General features: G+C 40.5%; 1 pseudogene across 1 annotated transcript in view; it reads left to right on the top strand.

Annotated features, from left to right (window-relative positions):
* The first annotated feature begins 735 nt into the window (after window positions 1-735).
* The window catches only part of LOC307054782 (protein SPATA31F1-like), a 32279-nt pseudogene continuing 20535 nt past the window's right edge, over window positions 736-12479 (top strand). Inside the window, exon 1 of the transcript in view lies at window positions 736-837. The product of the transcript in view is annotated as a protein SPATA31F1-like (transcript). The remainder of the gene's footprint in view (window positions 838-12479) is intronic.

Genomic DNA, 12479 nt, shown 5'->3' with positions numbered 1-12479 from the left:
TCCTATGGTGTTGGAAGTGTCAGTGGTAGGAAATGATGCAGTATGGGCATATGTTAAGCTCCAGTGGGACAATCATTTTGCAGGCCCTTGGAATTCTGGCTCCTGCTGCCTCTGGATATTCAACCTGTCAGCAATAGAGACCAATGCTGAGCTCTTGATAGGGCACTTTTCCTTGAGGAGACTAACCAGCTACTTGGTGGCAAGTCAACTGCTTTGGGCCTCTCCCACAATAGCTGGGCCAGTGGTTCATCCTCACAGGAATATATGACTTATTTGGGGTATGGGTTTGCATTTCCTACCTGTAATGGCTCAGTCAGCATCACTATTTAGGGGCTTATGGAATGCCTGATCTACAGGCAGGGATTCTCACACAGCTTAGCATCCAAACATGGGAGCCTCTTCATAGTGAAGGAAGTGTAAGTGGGCCCATGATCATAGGTCCACTGGTCATATCACATACTATACCAACCAGGGGCAGCTGGTCTCAGAAAATGTTGAATAGCCTTTTAAAGGCACAGCTAAAGTGCCAGTGTGTATGGGAAGAATACATGGCTCTGGGAAGCAAGGGGTACAAGCAGAAGTAACCCCACTTACCATTACTCACAGTGACCCTGTGGGGGATTTTGTACTTCCTATCCCTGCACCTCTGAGCTTTGTAGAGTTGGAGGTTCTGATCTCTAAAGAAGGTGTACTCTTGCCAGGGGACACAGCAAGGATCCTATTGAACTATAAGCGATGGCTGCCACCAGGGCATTTTGGACTCCTGTGTCCAGGGACCAGCCTGAGAGAAGAACCACCATATTGGCAGAAGTAATTGACCCTGATCAGCAGGAGAAGGTAAGGGTGTTTTTACCCAATGGGGACAGGGAGGGAATATGTGTGGAATCTCTGTGATGCAGTTGGGCATTTCCTGGTATTTCCTTGCTCTCTTGAATGGACACATGCAGCAACTCTAGTCTGAGAAGGATGTGGTTACCCACAGCATGATTACCTACTTCAGGAATGAAGGCTTAGGTCACACTACCAGGTGAATCAACAAGACGAGCCAAGGTGACAGATGACAGTGAGGGGAATTTAGAAAGGAGGAGGCAGAGTATGAGTACCAGTTGTAGGCCTGAGATCAGCAGCAGTGATGAGGGCTGTAGTTTTTTCCACTCAGTGGGCCCTTCCTTAGGAAGAGAGGCTCCATGGAACCATGGAGGAGCTGCTCCCCAGTCCCCTGTGGAGAAGGAGATGTGTGCAACCATGGGAATGTGACTCTCAGATCTCCTACTGTGGGCAGCGTAGTTGATGCCCCACCTGCTCTGATCTACATACACCACCACATTTGCTCTGAGGCCACGTTTCCTGTGGTCTTTTTCCAGACAGTGGTGGTACACAGCAGGCCCATTCCTGTGAGAGGATGCCTCTGACAGATGATATTGGCCTGAGGATTCTACATCAGCTTTCAGATAATCTCTGAAAGCTTCATGGCATTCTAAGGCCCCTCCTACCTTCCTTCTTTGCCTCGCTCCTTCTCATGGGTTAGATGTGTGTCACTGTCTGGCAGATCTCAGCCTTCTCTAGCTTTCTCCCCATTTTTTTCCACAGGCATTTACCCCAGTTTCTTGCAAGTCTAGTCTGATCTTGGTGTCTACTTCTTGGACCTGAACTGACACAGGTAGGTAGAAATTTACTCACTTTATAGATGAAGAAACTGTGCTTCAGGGAGGTTGAGTAACCTGCTCAAGGTTATATAACCAATAAGTGGCAGAGCCATGATTTAAATCCAGGATCATCTGGCTTCAAAGCCCATGTGCCTAGATTTCATATTTCTGTTTTCTTGCTTCTGCAGTTTCTGTTCGCTTCATTCTCCCCCAGTCTCCTGGAAAGGCTTTTGAATATTCTAGTCTGCCTCTACCCTGCAAAGGCAGGAGGACTTTTGAGTACTCCACTTGTAACAGACTGTGAAAGAAAGAACATTGTACTCTTGGGTTCAGTTACAGTTCTCGGGTTTAAATAACCCACCTGGGAAGGAGAAAGTAAGGGGACAGGGTTGCTGAACTTCCCCTCTCTTCCTGGAGAGTCTTTCTGGAGAGTTAAACCATGAAAGTTCAGAGTTTTGTTTTATAAGAGAAACTGTATGCCTTTATACCCATGATCTTACTAGTACTTGTCCCTCCTTTATGCCCCTCATCTTCTATGAATTTGTGAGTTTTCCTCTTAATTAAATATGACACAAAATTTTTAAGGAGTGGAAATCAAGGGCTGTGTGGACTTTGTGGCTAGGCACCACCTGTGGAATTCATTCACCCTTTCCTGATCACAGTTTCCCTCACTGCCCTGGCCTGAAGGAGATTGTGCTCTTTTACCATGCGGATTCTCACGTGGACATACGGTTTTTGTGAGATTCTCTATCGAAAGCTGGAATATCTGAATGAGATGTTAGTAAAGGAAAACCAACCTAGGGAGTGCTGTTTGCCTATTGTGGGCAACATGGCTTTCAAGTCAGGTTTGTTTTCAGAGTCTGCAGGATGCTTTCCATCCCTGGACAGCTCAGCCAAGGTCTTCCCTTCCTGGCCCTTTCCATTAGGTGAAAACCACTACCTTTTACAGGAGTGAGGCCAGATAGCTGTCTGCCTCAGGGCCCACCTTAATTGTTTGTTTCAAATAAATTGTTCCCTTTCTTTTTTGAGGACCCTTTCTTACCCTAGATGTTTGACACAGGGAGTCTCTTCCCTTTGCAGTAAGGATGCAGTTTCCACAGCGTATCATAATTTAACCTCTTCTCCTTGCCTATCTTCATCTTCATCATCATTCTCATCTCTACTGGACCATTCCCATATTCTCATCAGCACACAAGCATGCTGTGATATACCATCTTAACAAAAAACAAACCACAGAACTGCAAATCACAGAACTGCAAACCACAAACAGTACAGAAATGTACTCTATTCTACAACCATTTTCAATTTATGGCTCTTTTCTCTGTTCTCCTTTCTAGCATAACTCTTCTCTGTTTCCAGTGCCTCTCTCCCCATTTTTTCCTGAACCTACCACATAAATTAGACTTTCATTCCTACCATTCCACTGAGAATGCTCTTGTGAAGGCCACCAGTGGCCTCCAGTTTATGAAACTCAGCATTTAATTCTAAGTCCCCATCTTGCTTGTCCACTAGGCAATATTAACATAGTCGATCACTCCTTGGGACCTTCAAAACGATGTTCACTTGACTTTGGAGACACCACACTCCCCTGGTTTCCTGCCTATATCATGAACTGCTCCTCCTCATATTTTTTATCTCATATTTCTTATCATATCGGAGCGCCCTAGGACTCTGGCCTCAGACCTTTTCTCTACATATATTCATACCCTATTAAGGGTTGACAAACCACTTCTATAAAGGACCAGATAGTAAATATTTTTGGTTTTGTGGGCCATATGGTCTTTTACAACTAACTACTCAAGAAGCCGTAGACAGTACAAACATGAATGTTGAATTGATCAGTGTCATGATTGCTATAGGTATTCAGTGTTTATTATGAGCCTTACATTGCTAAATAAACAATAATTTATCATCCTGGTATTTTAGCATAGTTACCTGAGCATTACTGGAACTCAGAGGGAGGAAAAGTTCCCTACCTGTGTAGGGGAGGAGGGGGAGTTCTATTTTGAAATGTCTGTATATTTCTCCAGGACCTTGTGCCAATTTTGTTTAAAATTCAAGGGTTTTAAAAGGCTCAAGGCTCAATCTGAACTCTTTTCTTATTAATGTCAGCATTCAGCCTTTGCTCATCATGTGGGAGAAGGATGTGTGTAGGGGGTGGAGGGTGGCTTGGGCATGTCTGGCGGGAGGAATGAGGGACGGCTTCTTAGTAAGGTCTGAGAAAGAGGGAGGTTGCTTTATTTGTTGAGATGGGGTGATTAAACTCCCAAAGTGAATTCTGAGAGACAGCTGCACACAGAAGAGAGATGGTGATTAGAACTAATTATTGTTGTTGTAGATGTTTTGCATTTCTATAGCACTTTGTATTTACAAAGAATTTTGTAATCGCTTATTAACTTTCCGGCACCAGAACCTTGTGACATGGGCAACAGTACCACGGATGTTTGTATTTGTCTTCTGGGAAGAATTTTGAGCTGCTTTGGCCATATACTAGAATTAAGGAATCAAAATCCTTATTGCACCTCTTTTACTTCCTTTGTGACTTTGAGAATCCGAATAAGAAGAACTTGAACACTGTTTTATGCTATAATTTTATTATGAAGAGTAACTCATGAAGATGGTTTAGTACTTTGCTAAATTAAAAAAGATATTATATATAGGTACATAATAACAATAGTAACTTTTCAAAAATTGTTTTCTTCAGATTTTTTAAAAATAAAATTAATAATAGTGTCTATATCATATTTTTACATATCAAGTGTTTAGCATAGTGCCTAACGTATTTACCTAATGAGTGCTTAATAAATGTTATCCATTATTAATACTGTAACAAGACCCAAGTAACATATGCATTCTTATTGCCTCCACTTGATTTCTTTCTTTCGTGTTCCTGTCTTTGGGTAAAGATGCATGCAGATGTACCTTCACTTATTCAGCAATATTTATTGAGTGACTACTGTTTATTAAGCATTGTTCTTGGAGCTAGGTATAGAGCGGTGAACAAAAAAGGAGTGCCTGCTCGCATGAAGCTTATATTCTGGCAGGATGGGGAGGACTCACATCATTGTGGAGGAGGGACTTACATTCTAATGGGAGTTAGGCTGGGATAGAGAATAGAAGCATGATTAGGGTATATTTAGAATATGTGTGGAAAAACTTTTTCCTGAAACATTTATATAAAAATAGTATTTTGTTATAGCAATAGGTTAAGTGTTTATGTTTAAGCTATTTATATAAAAGTATTTAAATATATACTTGTTTATTTTATTTTAGGAAAAATATTTAAAGAAAATATTATTTTATTTATTATAATATAAATAATAATACCACCATACTGAAATTTTTTAAGATAGAAAAAGTATCTATAATTTCATTACAATATTATTCCTTTTAAGTCACCTGCTTCAGCGTAGGAAAAATGGGCTCAGTTTCCTGACATTTGGGCATGCCTTGGAGTGGCAGACAGCTCAGTGGGATGGCAGCCGTGGGAAGGGATATCACATAAAGGCATCCTGAACTCCCTTAGCCCAGAGCCTGCTTTGAAGGGATGAGGTAAAGGGAGAGGAATATTGGCCATGCTGAAAAAGAGCAGGTAAAGATGAGTAGACTGGATCAGGATTAAGTCCCTGGGACATGCCAGGTGCCAGAAGACCAGAGAGAAGGTTCTGGAGGTCGAGAGGAGCCCCAGGTTCTCACTGTTGCCTTCTCAACCTCAGGTATTTCTGGGGAAACAGCTGCCCCTACCCCCACAACGTAAAGACTTAACACTTTTCTTTCTGTTAGGGTATTAGGGCTGTGGATTGACATGCAAGCCAGAGTCCTTGCTAAGATGACCCTGAAACGAGTTAATTTGGAATTCCACAATCTGTGATTTTGGCCTCTTGCCCTCTTTTCCAGCTTCCACCAATGTCTTCTCAGTCTGGGTTCTTGCCTGGTTACATCTAAATTTTGATGCAGTTTCCCAATTTATTCCTCACTCTTCGGACACTGAAATGAGTTGATGAACAACTTGTAGATTTTTAAGGTCAGAATTAGAGTTATGGAATTGAAAAATATGCCCAAAAAGGTCATCTGGGAAGTTTCTCTCCATGTTCCTGACCCTGTCTGAAAAGTTTGTTTGTTTCTTTGTCCTGCTTCAAACTTTAGTTCTCTGACAGCAAGATTTCATAAAATGAGACCAACAGTCACACAGTCACCAACAGTCATACCAGAAATCTTCATGAATATCAGGAGTAAACGTCCCCAATCTTGATGGAAATGTGTTGGGGGCTCTTCTGCCTTCTTGTAGGCCCCTTCCTGAGACACTCCCTTGATTCTGCTCTGGGTGTGAGCACTAGCTGCAAAGCCCTTAAGCTTTCTTTATTCTGGACACTAGGCCCACTGGCTTCCTGGCATCTCCTTTAATGGTGCAGCCTCCATGCTTTGTCATTCTGTTGGAAAATCCTATAAGGGTTAGGAACAAGAGATGTTGTTTTAGGAGAAAACTCCCAAATGGTGTCTCTGATCTCAGGTTCCTTCTATGTTACCAAAGGAAAAGTCAGCCAGGTCATCTGCTGACATGAAGAGACCCAGGCAGGAGTCCACAGCAGCACTTCAGTGCACTGAGAAACCTGCATAAACAGATGCCTTGTCCCAGGTGCTGAGAATTTAAACTTCAGGCTTGGATGAAGCCCCTAGACACATTAGGGAGACGACCAACAGTTTTTCTATTTTACATGGAAATGCTAATCTCACTTGCAGAAGAGAAGTACCAAAATAGTATTATGATTATAACAGTAGAAATGTAGGAGTGTGGAATTTGTAATGTTATAGACAAATTAAGCACGAAATGCAAATACCACATCAGAGTGGGCTGTGTATCCAGATCTCAGCTGAAATTCTCGGAAAGGGTTACAATGGCTAACTAGTGCAGCTGACTAAAGGGCTACGATGTGAGGAGATGGAGTGGGTAAAAATAGGTGATGTAGAGAGAGGAGGAGGCAGTCTTAGGTTTGTGACATCTCCTCAGCTCTTCTGGGGAAGTTGTTCATAGATTTGAATATCTACAGTAATGAGTTCTCCCACTGAAATACGTATACTTGAGAATTAATAACTGTTACTTGGGAGGATAATACAGACTGCTGCGTATGATGACGTGACAACTTGAAGACAGTACATTTGGGCTTCTCTAACAATACCATAGACTGGGTGGCTTATAAATAGCAGGAATTATTTCTTTTGGCTCTGGAGGCTGGGAAGCCCAAATCAAGGTGCCAGTCAGTAGATTCAGTGTTTGGTGAGGACCCAGTTCCTGGTTCATAGATGGCCATCTTTTTGTTGCAATCTCAGATGGTGGAAAACAGAGGGGGAAGCAAGCTCTATCATGACCCTTATAAGGGTACAATCCCATTCATGAGGGCTCCACCTCCATGACCTCATCTAATCCTAATTACCTCCCAAAAGCCCCACTTCCTAATACCATCACATTGGGGTTAGGGTTTCAAAATGTGAATTTGTAAGGGACATTTAGTCCATACAAAGACATTTGATAACCTGCAAATCTGATTGCTTCAGTTCTCTGCTCAGAGTGCTCCAATGGATCCTAGTGCCAATAGCACAAGTCACTCATTATTTATTGGTTTGCTCATATTATTTTTTTCATTCTTTCCACAAATATTTGTTGAGTAGCAGTCTGTGCTAGGTGTTGGCGATGTAGCAGTAAAGAAGACAGACAAGGGAGACCCACCACTCTTGGAGCTTGTATCTTGTGGAGACAGACAATAAACAAATAATTTAAATGGAGGTGGTATTTTAATAATAAACTAATGTGGATTTGTTTCACAGACATCCTAACCCCAATCATGTTTCCCAAATCCAATCGTATTCCCTTGTAGCCATTCCACCAGTATGTTCTCCACCATAAAGAACCATAAGATAGAGGGGAAACTCCCTCCAGAGAAAATGATGAAGTAAAAGAAAGCACTTTCATTGAGAGTAGGGGTATGGAGGTGGGAGGATGTAACAGAAATATTCAGATAGTGCGAAGGTGATCTGAGACCCTTGGAGTCTGATGGCAGGTACAAACCTTGGAGAAGCTCTAAGTTTGATGTGGAGGTGGGGAAGGGGAGAGTAGGCAACGAAGGAGCATCTGTGAAGGCAAGTGTCTGGGTAAAACTCCTCCCCAAATGCTGCTCGTTCTCAGTGGTCTGTGTTTAGAATGCAGAGATTCAACAGTCCCTGTGTAGCCCTAGAGTACTGTGAGGACAGCAAGACCAAGGGACACCGGAGCCACTGAGATGATGACCGTAATGGAGGTTGCTGGTGGTGCTTGTTGATCCCAAGTGGATTCCAGAAGGACAGAAACTAACAGTCAGGGATGGATTAGAGATAAACAGGGTGCAACAGCTCAATTGAAGACCAGCAGAAAAAGAGAACGGAGACCAGCTGTACTCCCGTGTTTCCAGGGAAGAGTAGTAGACTTTCCCTGACACTGGGACACTGTGTTTGAGAAGCGAGAGGGGAAAGGGAAGAACACTCCTATGAGGGCTGAACTTCGAATTGGCTTAATACTTAGCAGAAAGTGACTATCACATATGAAAAGATCAAGAGACAAAGGAGGGAATGAAAAGAAGCCTGGACTGATAGGAAAAGTTTAGCTCATGGGAGTCTTTTTTTTTTTTTTTTGCCACAAAGCAGAAGCATAATATTTGTCAATTGATTAATGTTTTAAAACACAAGTTTCATGATGCCACGCCCCTACTTAAAATCCTTCAATAGTTTTCCATTACATTTAGAATGAATCCTAAATCTTTAATAGGGCCTAAAAACCTCTGTAATATTGTGACCCTCCAACATCTTGTAGTACCGCTTCATTTTAATCTCACCAGTCAGAATAATAATAAGCTAATATTTACTGAACAATTACAAACACCCTATGAGGTAGGTATAAATGAGGAAACCAAGGTCCAGAGAGGTTATGTAACTTTTCCAAGGTCACACAGCAAGTTGGGGGCATAGCTGGGATTCAAACCCAGGCCATTTGACTTTGGAACCTGGGCACTTCACCACCACACTGTACTGTCTGTTTCAGTTCCTCATAGTGCAAGTGCTTTCCCACTTCAACCCCCTTGTGTACTTCCCTGTCTAAAACGTTCTTCTTCAAATAAACTCACTCTTTCAGTCTCAGCCTAAATGTCACTTCCTCTGCAAAGCTTTCCCTGATAGCCATATCCCCAAGGTTAGGCTGCATGTCAGTCCTGTACACATCAGGATACCCTTCTTATTCCTAAGTAGCACTTTTTGTAATTTTATATTTATTTTGTGTGATAATACAGTGCTGGTGGGAGGTTGGGTCAAAAATTTTAAACTCGAACACATACACCAAAAAAAGTAGCTTAAAAAAAAAAAAGCTGACCTAGGGAATTCCCTGGCGGTCCAGTGGTTAGGAATCTGCACTTTCACTGCTGAGGGCCCGGGTTCCATCCGTAGTCGGGGAACTAAGATTCCACAGGCTGCGGTGCTGCCAAAAAAAAAAAAAAAAAAAAAAAAGCTGATCTAATCTTACTTTTGAGCCCCAGCCCCCTTGTTTGTATTTCTGACTTGTTTTGAAGAGCATTAGGAAAGTCCTTATACATATAGATAAGTGGTTGTAAAATTTAACAATTTATTTTTATGTACTGTCTTTCAGTCTCAGGATTTTCTTCAGTTAAACAGAGCCATTAGAGAAGTTTTATTCCAATTTTTGTAAAACTTCATAGTTTGGTAGTTTCCAGTGTGTTAAAAATTAGTAGAGGGCCCATTAGAGAGTACATGCTATTGTGTATTTATTTTAAAAAAATGTTTATGGATAAAACAGAGCAATGGGCTTGCATGACATCATGCTTATAATTGAAACTAGTAGTCCTAGGTGGAGTATTTGCTGGTGCTAGGGGTTATGTTCCAGGGGCTGATGCTAAGATGCGTAACTTACTGAAGCAGCAAAGAACAGGATGATTAGGAAGAGTTATAAAGAAAGTTTGTAAGAAAAACTGAGAGTCAAGCTGAGAAGCCAAAAGCAGTTGAGACATCTGGTGGCAGGATCAAGGCTGAAAATGAGAGAAAAATGAGAAAAATGCACCTACAGGTTTTTGTGTCATCAGAGGCTTTCATTTCACTTAGGTAAATACCGAGGACTGGGATAACTGGGCTGTATGGTAAGTCTGTTAAATTTATAAGAAACTGCTAAAATGTTTTCCAAAGTAGCTGTACCATTTTGCATTTCCACCAGCAATGTATGAGGATGAGAGTTCCAATTGTTCTACATCCTGACTGGCACTTGGTAACATCAGTTGTTTTTGTTGTTGTTTTGGTTTGGTTTTTAGGCATTCTATTAGGTTTATACTAGTACCTCATTGTGGCTTTAATTTGCATTTCCCTAATGACTAATAATGTTGAACATCTTTTTACGTGCTCATTTGTCATCTGTGTATCTTTCTTTGGTTAACTGTCTGTTCAAGGCTTTTGTCCATTACAAAACATTACAGATTATTTCCTGTTCCTCTACATCCTTGCCAGCATTTGGTGTTGTCAGTGTTCTGGATTTTGGCCATTTTAATAAGTGTTTAGTGGTATCTCATTGTTTTTTTTTTTTTTTAATTTAACATCTTTATTGGAGTATAATTGCTTTACAGTGTTGTGTTAGTTTCTGCTGTATAACAAAGTAAATCAGCTATATGTATACATATATCCCCATATCTCCTCCCTCTTGCGTCTCCCTCCCACCCTCCTTATCCCTCCCCTCTAGGTGGACACAAAGCACCGAGCTGATCTCCCTGTGCTATGTGGCTGCTTCCCACTAACTATTTTACATCTGGTAGTGTATATATGTCAACGCTATTCTCTCACTTCGTCTCAGTTTACCCTTCCCCCTCCCCGTGTCCTCAAGTCCATTCTCTACATCTTCATTTTCATTCCTGTCCTGCCCCTAGGTTCATCAGAACCATTTTTTTTTTAGATTCCATATATATGTGTTAGCATATAGTATTTGTTTTTCCCTTTCTGACTTACTTCACCGTGTATGACAGACTCTAGGTCCATCCTCATTGTTTTAATTTGTATTTCCTTGATGACATGTGATGTGGGGCATCTTTCATGTGCTTATTTGCCATCTGTATATCTTCTTTTGCCCCTTTTAAAATTGGGTTGTTTGTTTTATTACTGTGGAGTTTTGAGAGTTTTTTTTATATATTTTGGATAAAGTCCTTTGTCAAATATCTGATTTGCAAATATTTTCTCCCAATTTGTGGCTTGTCTTTTCATTCTCTTAACAGTATCTTTCAAAGGGCAGAAGTTCAGAATTTTGATGAAGTACAGTTTATCAATGTGATCTTTTATGAATCTTGCTTGGATAGTATATTTAAAAACTCTGTTCCTAGCTCAAAATCACAAAGGTTCTCTTGTGTTTTCTTCTAAGAGTTTTAGTATTATACTTTGCCTTTAGGTCTGTGATCAGTCTTGAGTTAATCTGGAGTGTGTGAGGTATAAGTCAAGAATCAGTTGGTCTTTATTGTGAGGGGGGTGCAAATGGATGCACAATTATTCTGGCACCATTGGTTGAAAAGTCTTATCATTTCTCCATTGATTTGGTTTTTCACTTTGATCAGAAATCATTTGTCCATTTATGTGTTGGATCTATTTCTGGACTCCCTGTTTTAGGAATTGACTATTATTTTTTCCTTAAAGGGCCAGATATTAAATAGTTTAGGCTTTGCAAGTCAGATGGTCTCTGTTGCAACTACTCAACTCAGTTACTGTAGCATGAAAGCAACTATAGACAACATGTAAACGAATGAGCATGACTATGTTCCATAAAACTTTATTTTCAAAATAGGCTGTCGGTCACATTTGGCCCACAGTTTGCCAGTCCCTGCTCTATTCTGTTCCATTGACTTTTGTGTCTCTCTTTTCTCCAGCACCACACTGTGTTGGTCACTGTAGTTAAGCCTTGAAATCAGGTAATGGGAGTCCTCCACTTTACTTTCCTTTTCTTCAATTGTTTTGGGTATTCTACTTTCTTTGCTTTTCCATATAAATCTATAAGAAATCCTGCTGGGAATGTACAGATCAATTTGGGGAAAATTGAAACATTAACTAAATTAAATTTTCCAGTCTTTAAACTTAATATGTCTCTTTGTTTATTTGGGTCTTCTCTGATTTTTTTCATCAGCAATTTTTTTCCATCAGCATTTTGTAATTTCCAAATATTTGGGGATTTTCCAGAAATCTTTCTAGTCATTAAATAATGACTTGCAGTTTAATTATTTTATGATCAGACAATATACTGTGTACAATTTTAATTTTTAAAAAATTGTTAAGGTTTGTTTTACGGCCCAGAATATGGCTTATCTTGATGAATACGCCATGTGCACTTGAAATGAATGTGTATTCTGCTCCTGTTGGGTGGCGTGCTCTATAAATGTCAATATGGTCAAGTTGGTTAATAGTATTGTTCTGGTCTTCTATCTCCTTGCTAATTTTTGGTCTGCCTGTTACAGAGAGAGCGGTATTTAAATGTCCAGGTGTACTTGTGGATTTGTCTCTATCTCTTTTCTATCAGTTTTTGCTTCATGTATTCTGGAGCTCTGGGTTCTTAGGAGCATATACATTTAAAATTGTTCTCTTCTTGGGTAGTTGCCCCATTCTTCACTATAAAATTTTCCTCTTTACTGCTGGTAATTTTCCTTGTTCTGAGGTCTGCTTTTTCTGACATTAAAAGAGCCAATCCAGCTTTTTTTCTGATTAGTGTTTGCATTATCTATCTATCTATCTATCTATCTATCTATCTATCTATCTATCTATCTATCTATGTATCTACCT

Source organism: Hyperoodon ampullatus, assembly GCF_949752795.1.
Source record: "Hyperoodon ampullatus genome assembly, chromosome: 6".
Lineage (NCBI taxonomy): Eukaryota > Metazoa > Chordata > Mammalia > Artiodactyla > Ziphiidae > Hyperoodon > Hyperoodon ampullatus.
The sequence above is the reverse complement of the archived record's forward strand: the minus strand, read 5'-3'. Positions and strand labels throughout refer to the sequence as shown.